The 6,683-nt window shown below is 37.3% G+C and overlaps 1 pseudogene; it reads right to left on the bottom strand.

Moving 5' to 3' along the window:
• Positions 1–1,631: 1,631 nt before the first annotated feature.
• On the bottom strand, positions 1,632–2,527 carry LOC101127708 (small ribosomal subunit protein uS5-like; annotated as a pseudogene).
• Positions 2,528–6,683: the final 4,156 nt, after the last annotated feature.

Below are 6,683 nucleotides of genomic sequence, written 5' to 3' on the forward strand. Positions count from 1 at the left end.
TCTTTACTGCTGCAATGTGAAGAAGGGCATGTTTTCTTACCCGTCTGCCACAGTTGTAAGTATCCTGAGGCCTTCCCAGCCCTCCAGAACTGTGAGCCAATTAAACTTCTTTCCTTTATAAATTACCCAGTCTTGGGCAGTTCTTTATAGCACATGAGAACGAACTAATACATATGGTACAGTGGAAAATCCTAGAAATTGGGTATCAGGAGTGCTGAATTTGAATCTCAGCTGTGTCCTTACTTTGAGGAAGTTGCTCAAACTCTCTTTGTTTCAAAATCCTTATCAGAATAATATATATTATTCTATTTGTCCTGATGACCAATTGTATTATTTTAGGAATGAAGTAGATGTCTATGTGGACAGTATAAACTATAATATTCTATCAAAAGCGAGTGAATATTTTGCATTCTGTGTGGCAAAACACATTTGAGAATTATTTTAAAAGTGTACTGATGATAGCTATAGGTTTGTTATAAGGATATGATATTGAAGTCTATTTTTAATACAGAATATTAAATATAATTCATGAAAGAAAAGCTATATTAAAAGAACTATGAGAAGTATTTTATTTTTGAGTTAATTAGAATTAAAAGACATGGAACTGTGGCAGATAGTGACTGTTGCTTCCATAAAATGCAGAGGAGGCCGGGAGTGGTGGCTCACGTCTGTAATCCCAGCACTTTGGGAGGATGAGGCCAGTGGATCACAATGTCAGGAGATTGAGACCATCCTGGCTAACACGGTGAAACCCTGTCTCTACTAAAAATACAAAAAAATTAGCCGGGCGTGGTGGCGGGCGCCTGTAGTCCCAGCTACTCGGGAGACTGAGGGAGGAGAATGGTGTGAACCCGGGAGGCAGAGCTTGCAGTGAACAAAGATCATGACACTGCACTCCAGCCTCGGCAACAGAGAGAAATTCTCTCTCAAAAAAAAAAAAAAAAATGCTTAGGAAACCCGATTTGCTTTATGTATTTCATTATTCCAGTGCATTGTGCTGGGTCTTTGTAACATTAAGTCAGCAAAAGATATTCCACATAAATGGAAACCAAAAGCAAGCAGGTGTAGCTATACTTATATCAGATAAAACAGACTTTAAGTCAAAAACAGTAAAAATAGACAAACAATGTCATTATATAATGATAAAAGAAACAATTCAACAAGAGGATGTAACAATTCTGAATATATATGCACCCAACACCAATGCACCCAGGTATATAAAGCAATTGGATTCAAATACATTATTAATATTTGGAGACTTCAATATCCTACTCTTAGCATTGGACAGATCATCTAGACAGAAAAGCAACAAAGAAACAGTGGATTTAAACTGCTCTTTAAACCAAATGGACCTAACAGACATTTACAGAATATTTTACACAGACCTGCAGAAATACATTCTTTGCATCAACACATGGAACCTTCTCCAGGATAGATTATAAATTGGGACACAAAACAGGTTTCAACAATTTTTTTAAAAAATAAAACTAGAAATCAATAATAAAAAGAACTTTGGAAACTGTACAAATAGATGGAAATTAAACATGCTCCTGAACAACCACTAGCTCAATGAAGAAGTTAATTTTTTTTTTTACAGGCTTAATTCACTTTATTTTTCTTGTATAATAACCCTATGTTGTAGCCACAGCTGGAGCCTGGGTCTGCTGTACAGAGACTCTGGTGTGGGTCTTGAGGAGGTGGTCAGTGAATTCCTGATAGGGAGACTTGGTAAATACAGTCTCCTTCCAGAGGTCGGGGGCCAGGTAGCTGTAGGTCTTAGAAATGGCATCAAAGGTGGCCTTCGCGAAGTTGCCCAGGGTGGCAGTGCAGCCCCAGGCTGAGGTATAGCAGTCATTGATACCAGCTATCATGAGCAGCTTCTTGGACACAGGTGTGGAGACGATGCCAGTGCCCCTGGGTGCAGGGATGAGGCGCACCAGCACAGAGCTGCAGTGGCCTGTCACCTTGCAAAGGACGGTGTGGGGCTTGCCGATCTTGTTCCCCCAGTAGGCTCTGCGCACGGGGACAATGGACAGCTTGGCCAGGATGGTGGCCCCACGGATGGTGGTGGCCACCTCCTTGGAGCACTTAACATCCAGACAGAAGTGGCCATTGTAGTCCCCGACAGCAACAAACGCCTTGAACCTGGTGCGCTGTCCAGCAGGGGTCTGCTTCTGCACCGGCATAATCTTCAAAACCTCATCCTTGAGAGAGGCCCCCAGGAAAAAGTCAATAAGTCAATGATCTCTGATTCCTTTATGGGCAGGGAGACGAGATAGATCTCCTCCAGGGACTTGATCTTCATGTCCTTGACCAAGTGGCCCAGCTTGGTGACGGGCATCCACTCCTTATCCTCAGCCTTGCCTTCACGAGCTCCGCGGCCTCGGCCCTGGCCCCATCCATGGCCGCTACCCTGGCCCTGGATGCCACTGCCGAAACCTCCAAGGAAGCCACCGTGGTTCCCCATCCCAGGGCCACCAGGGCCTCTGGCCCCCCGCTCCCCCGCTGCACCAGCGTCATCCGCCATTTGGTGTTTTCTTGGAGAAGAAGAAAGAAGTTAATTTTTAAACAAATGAAAACAGAAACACAATGTACTAAAACCTTTAGGATATAGCAAAAGCAATGTTAAGGTAGAATTTTATAATAATAAATGCCTACATCAAAAAAGTAGAAAAATTTAAAATAATCTATGTACCTCAAGAAACTACAAAAATAAGAACAAATCTAACCCCCAATTTATAGGAAAAAGAAATAACGAATATTAGAGCAGAACTAAACAAAGTGGATACTAAAAATAAAAATACAAAGGATGAATTAAACAAAAACATTTTTTGAAAAGATAAAATTGGTAAACTGCTGCCTAGATAAAACAAAGAATGATAGAAAGACCAAAATAAACAAAATGAGAAATAAAAAGGGAAATATTACAACCAATACCACAAAAATATAAACAACTGTCAGAGACTGTTATGAAAAGCTACGCTTAAACATGTTGGAAAACCTGGAGAAAATGGATAAATTCCTGGACTTATACAACTTACCAAGATTGAACAAGGAAGAAAGAGGGAACATAAACAGAACAATGAGTAATAAGATTGAACCAGTAATAAAAAATCTCCCAACAAAGAAAAGCTCAGTAAACTGGCTTTACTGCTGAATTTTACCAAAATTATAAAGAAGAACTAACACTAATTCTTCTTAAAGTATTCTAAAATATTAAAGAGGAAGGAATCCTTTCTAAATCATTCTATGAGCAAGACATACCTGGACACTAAGACCAGACAAGAACACACAATAAAAGACTACAGGCACACATCCCTGATGAACATAGGCACAAAATTCCTCAACAAAATACTAGCAAACAGAATCTAACAACACATCAAAAAGATAATATACCACAATCAAATGAGATTTATCCTAGGGATGCAAGGATAGTTTGATATATGTGAATTAATAGATGTGATGCATCATATCAACAGAATGAAGGACAAAACCATATTGACCATCTCAATAGATGCAGAAAAAGTATTTGATAAAATTCAGCAATGCTTCATAATAAAAACTCTTCACAAATTAGGCATAGGAGTAACATACCTCAATACAACAAAGGCCATGTATGACAAATCCACAGCTAACATCATAATAAATGGGGAAAATCTGAAAACCCTTTCTCTAAGGTTGGAACAAGACAAGGATGCCCAGTGTTACTACTCTTATTCAATATAATGCTGAAAGTCCTAGCCAGAACAATATGGTAAGAGAAAGAAAGAAAAGGCAACCAAGTTAGGAAAGAGAAAGTCAAATTGTCCCTCTTTGCATATGACATGATCTTATATTTTGAAAAACTAGAAGAATCCACTGAAAACTATTAGAATTGGTAAACAAATTCAGTAAAGTTGCAGGATAGACAATTAACCTATAAAAATCACTATGATTTCTATACATTAATAATAAAATAGCTGACAAGGAAACCAAGAAAGCAATTCCATTTATCACAGATACAAATAAACAAAATACTTAGAAATAAATAAAACCAAAGGGATGAAAGATCTCCACAAGGAAAACTATAAGACACTGATGAAAGAAACTGAAAACATAAACAAATGGAAACATACCCTATGCTCATGGACTTGAGAATTAATATTGTTGAAATGATCATATTATCCACAGAAATCTACAGATTCAATAAAATCCCTATCAAAATACCAATGACATTGTTGACAGAAGTAGAAAAAAAAACAGTCTTAAATGTGTATGGAATCACAAAAGACATGAATAGCAAAAAAATTCTGAGCAAAAAGAATAAAGCTAGAAGAAGTATGCTACTTGACTTCAAAATATACTACAAAGGTATAATAAACAAACAAACAAACAAAAAACAAAACATGGTTTGGGATAAAAACACATAAACTAGTGAAACAGAATAGAAAGCCTACATATAAATAACTGTGTTTACAGCCAATTGATATTTTACAAAGGTACCAAGAACATAGATTGAGAAACGGATACCCTCTTCAATAAACAATGTTGAGAAAACTAGATATCTATATGCAGAAGAATAAAACTAGACTCCAGTCTGTCACCATATTAAAAAATCAACTCAAAATGGATTAAAGACTTAAATATATGACCCAAAACTATAAAACTACTAGAAAAGAAAAGCGCAGGGGGAAAAACTTCAAGACATTGATATAGGCGAAGATTATACAACTAGAACCTCAAAAGCAGCCAAAACAAAAAGATGCAAACGGGACTATATGAAACCAAAATGCTTTTGCAAATCAAAGGAAATAATCAACAGGGTGAAGACACAACCTTTAGAATGAAAGAAAATATTGCAAGCTATTCAATCCAACAAGGGACTAATATCCAGAATATATAAGAAACACAAACAACTGCACAGCAAAAGCAACAAATAATCTTATTAACAATGGGCAAATAATCTGAATAGACATTTCTCAAAAGAAGACATACAAATGGCCAACAGGTATATGAAGAAATGCTCAACATAATTAATCATCAGAAAAAACGCAAAGGAAAACCACAATGAGACATCATCTTATCCCAGTTAGAATGGGTATTATCAAAATGACAAAAACAAAAAACAAAAACAAATGTTGATTAGAATGTGGAGCAAAGGGGGTTATTATATATTCTTAGTAGTAACATAAATTAGTATAGCCATTTTAGAAAACAGTATGGAGATTTCTCTTTCTTTTATTTTCTCTTCTTCTTTTTTTTTTTTTTTTTTTTTTTTTTTTTGAGATGGAGTCTCACTCTGTCGCCCTGGCTGGAGGGCAGTGGCACGATGTCAGCTCACTACAACCTCTGCCTCCTGGGTTCAAGCGATTCTTGTGTCTCAGCCTCCCAAGTAGCTGGGACTACAGGCATGCGCCGGCATGCACCACCATGCCCGGATAATGTTTTGCATTTTTAGTAGAGATGGGGTTTCACCATGTTGGCCAGGCTGGTCTCAAACTTCTGACTTCAGGTGATCAGCCCACCTTGGACTCCCAAACTGCTGGGATTACAGGTGTGAGCCACTGCGCCCAGCCAGAGGTTTCTTAAAAAACTAAAAATAGAGATACTATATGATCCAGGACTCCTACTTCTGGGTATTTAGCGAAATGTAAAGGAAATTAATATATCAAAGAGATTCCTACACTTCCATATTTATTGCAGTTCACAATAGCTAAGATATGGAGTCAACCTAAGTGTCCATTGACAGATAAATGGATTAAAAATGTGATACACACACACACACACACACACACACACACGCAGAGTGGAAAACTATTCAGCCGTAAAAAAGAATGAAATTCCATCATTTGCGGCAACAGGATGGAACCAGAGGTCATTATCTTAAATGAAATAAAGCCAAGCACAGAAAGACAAATATTATGTGTTCTCACTGATATGTGGAAGCTAAAAAATTTGATCTCATGGAAGTAGAATAGAATGGTGGTTACCAGAGGCTGTAAAACTGAAGGGTGCAGGAGTCTATGAAAAGAAATCAGTTAATAGGTACAAAAATACAGTTAGATAGATGGAATAAGTTCTAGCATTTGATAATACAGTAGTGAAATTATAACTAATAATTTATTGCATATTTCAAAATAGCCAGAAGAGAAAAGCTGTAATGTTTCCAACATGGAATGATAAATGTTTGAGTTGATGGGTATACTAAAGATACTGACTTGATCATTACCTATTGAATGCATGTATCAAAATATTAGATGGGCTCCATAAACCTTTATAAATATTATGTATTTGTAAAACTATTTTTGAAAAATAGGGCCAGTAAGGTCTGTTGCAGTGGCTCACACCTGTAATTCCAGTATTTTGGAAGGCCAAGGGAGAAAGATGTGAGAATTGCTTGAGGCCAAGAGTTTGAGAGCACACTAGGCAAAATTGCGAGACGTTGCCTCTAAAAAAATTTTTAAAAACTAGCTGGGTATGGTGGCAAGTGCTTGTAGTCCTAGTGCTCTTAGGAGGCTGAGTTAGGAGGATCACATGAATGTAGGAGTTCAAAGCTGCAGTGAGCTATGATCACACCACCGCTCTCCAGTCTGGGCAACAAAGCAAGACCCTGTCTCATTTAAAATATTAGGGCAAGTAAAAGAAGCTATTACACAGGTACAGTATCATTTTGTTTCAGTTATTGTGTATAATGAAAGTTTTAT

Source organism: Gorilla gorilla, chromosome 3 (genome assembly GCF_029281585.2).
Source record: "Gorilla gorilla gorilla isolate KB3781 chromosome 3, NHGRI_mGorGor1-v2.1_pri, whole genome shotgun sequence".
Classification (NCBI taxonomy): Eukaryota; Metazoa; Chordata; class Mammalia; order Primates; family Hominidae; genus Gorilla; species Gorilla gorilla.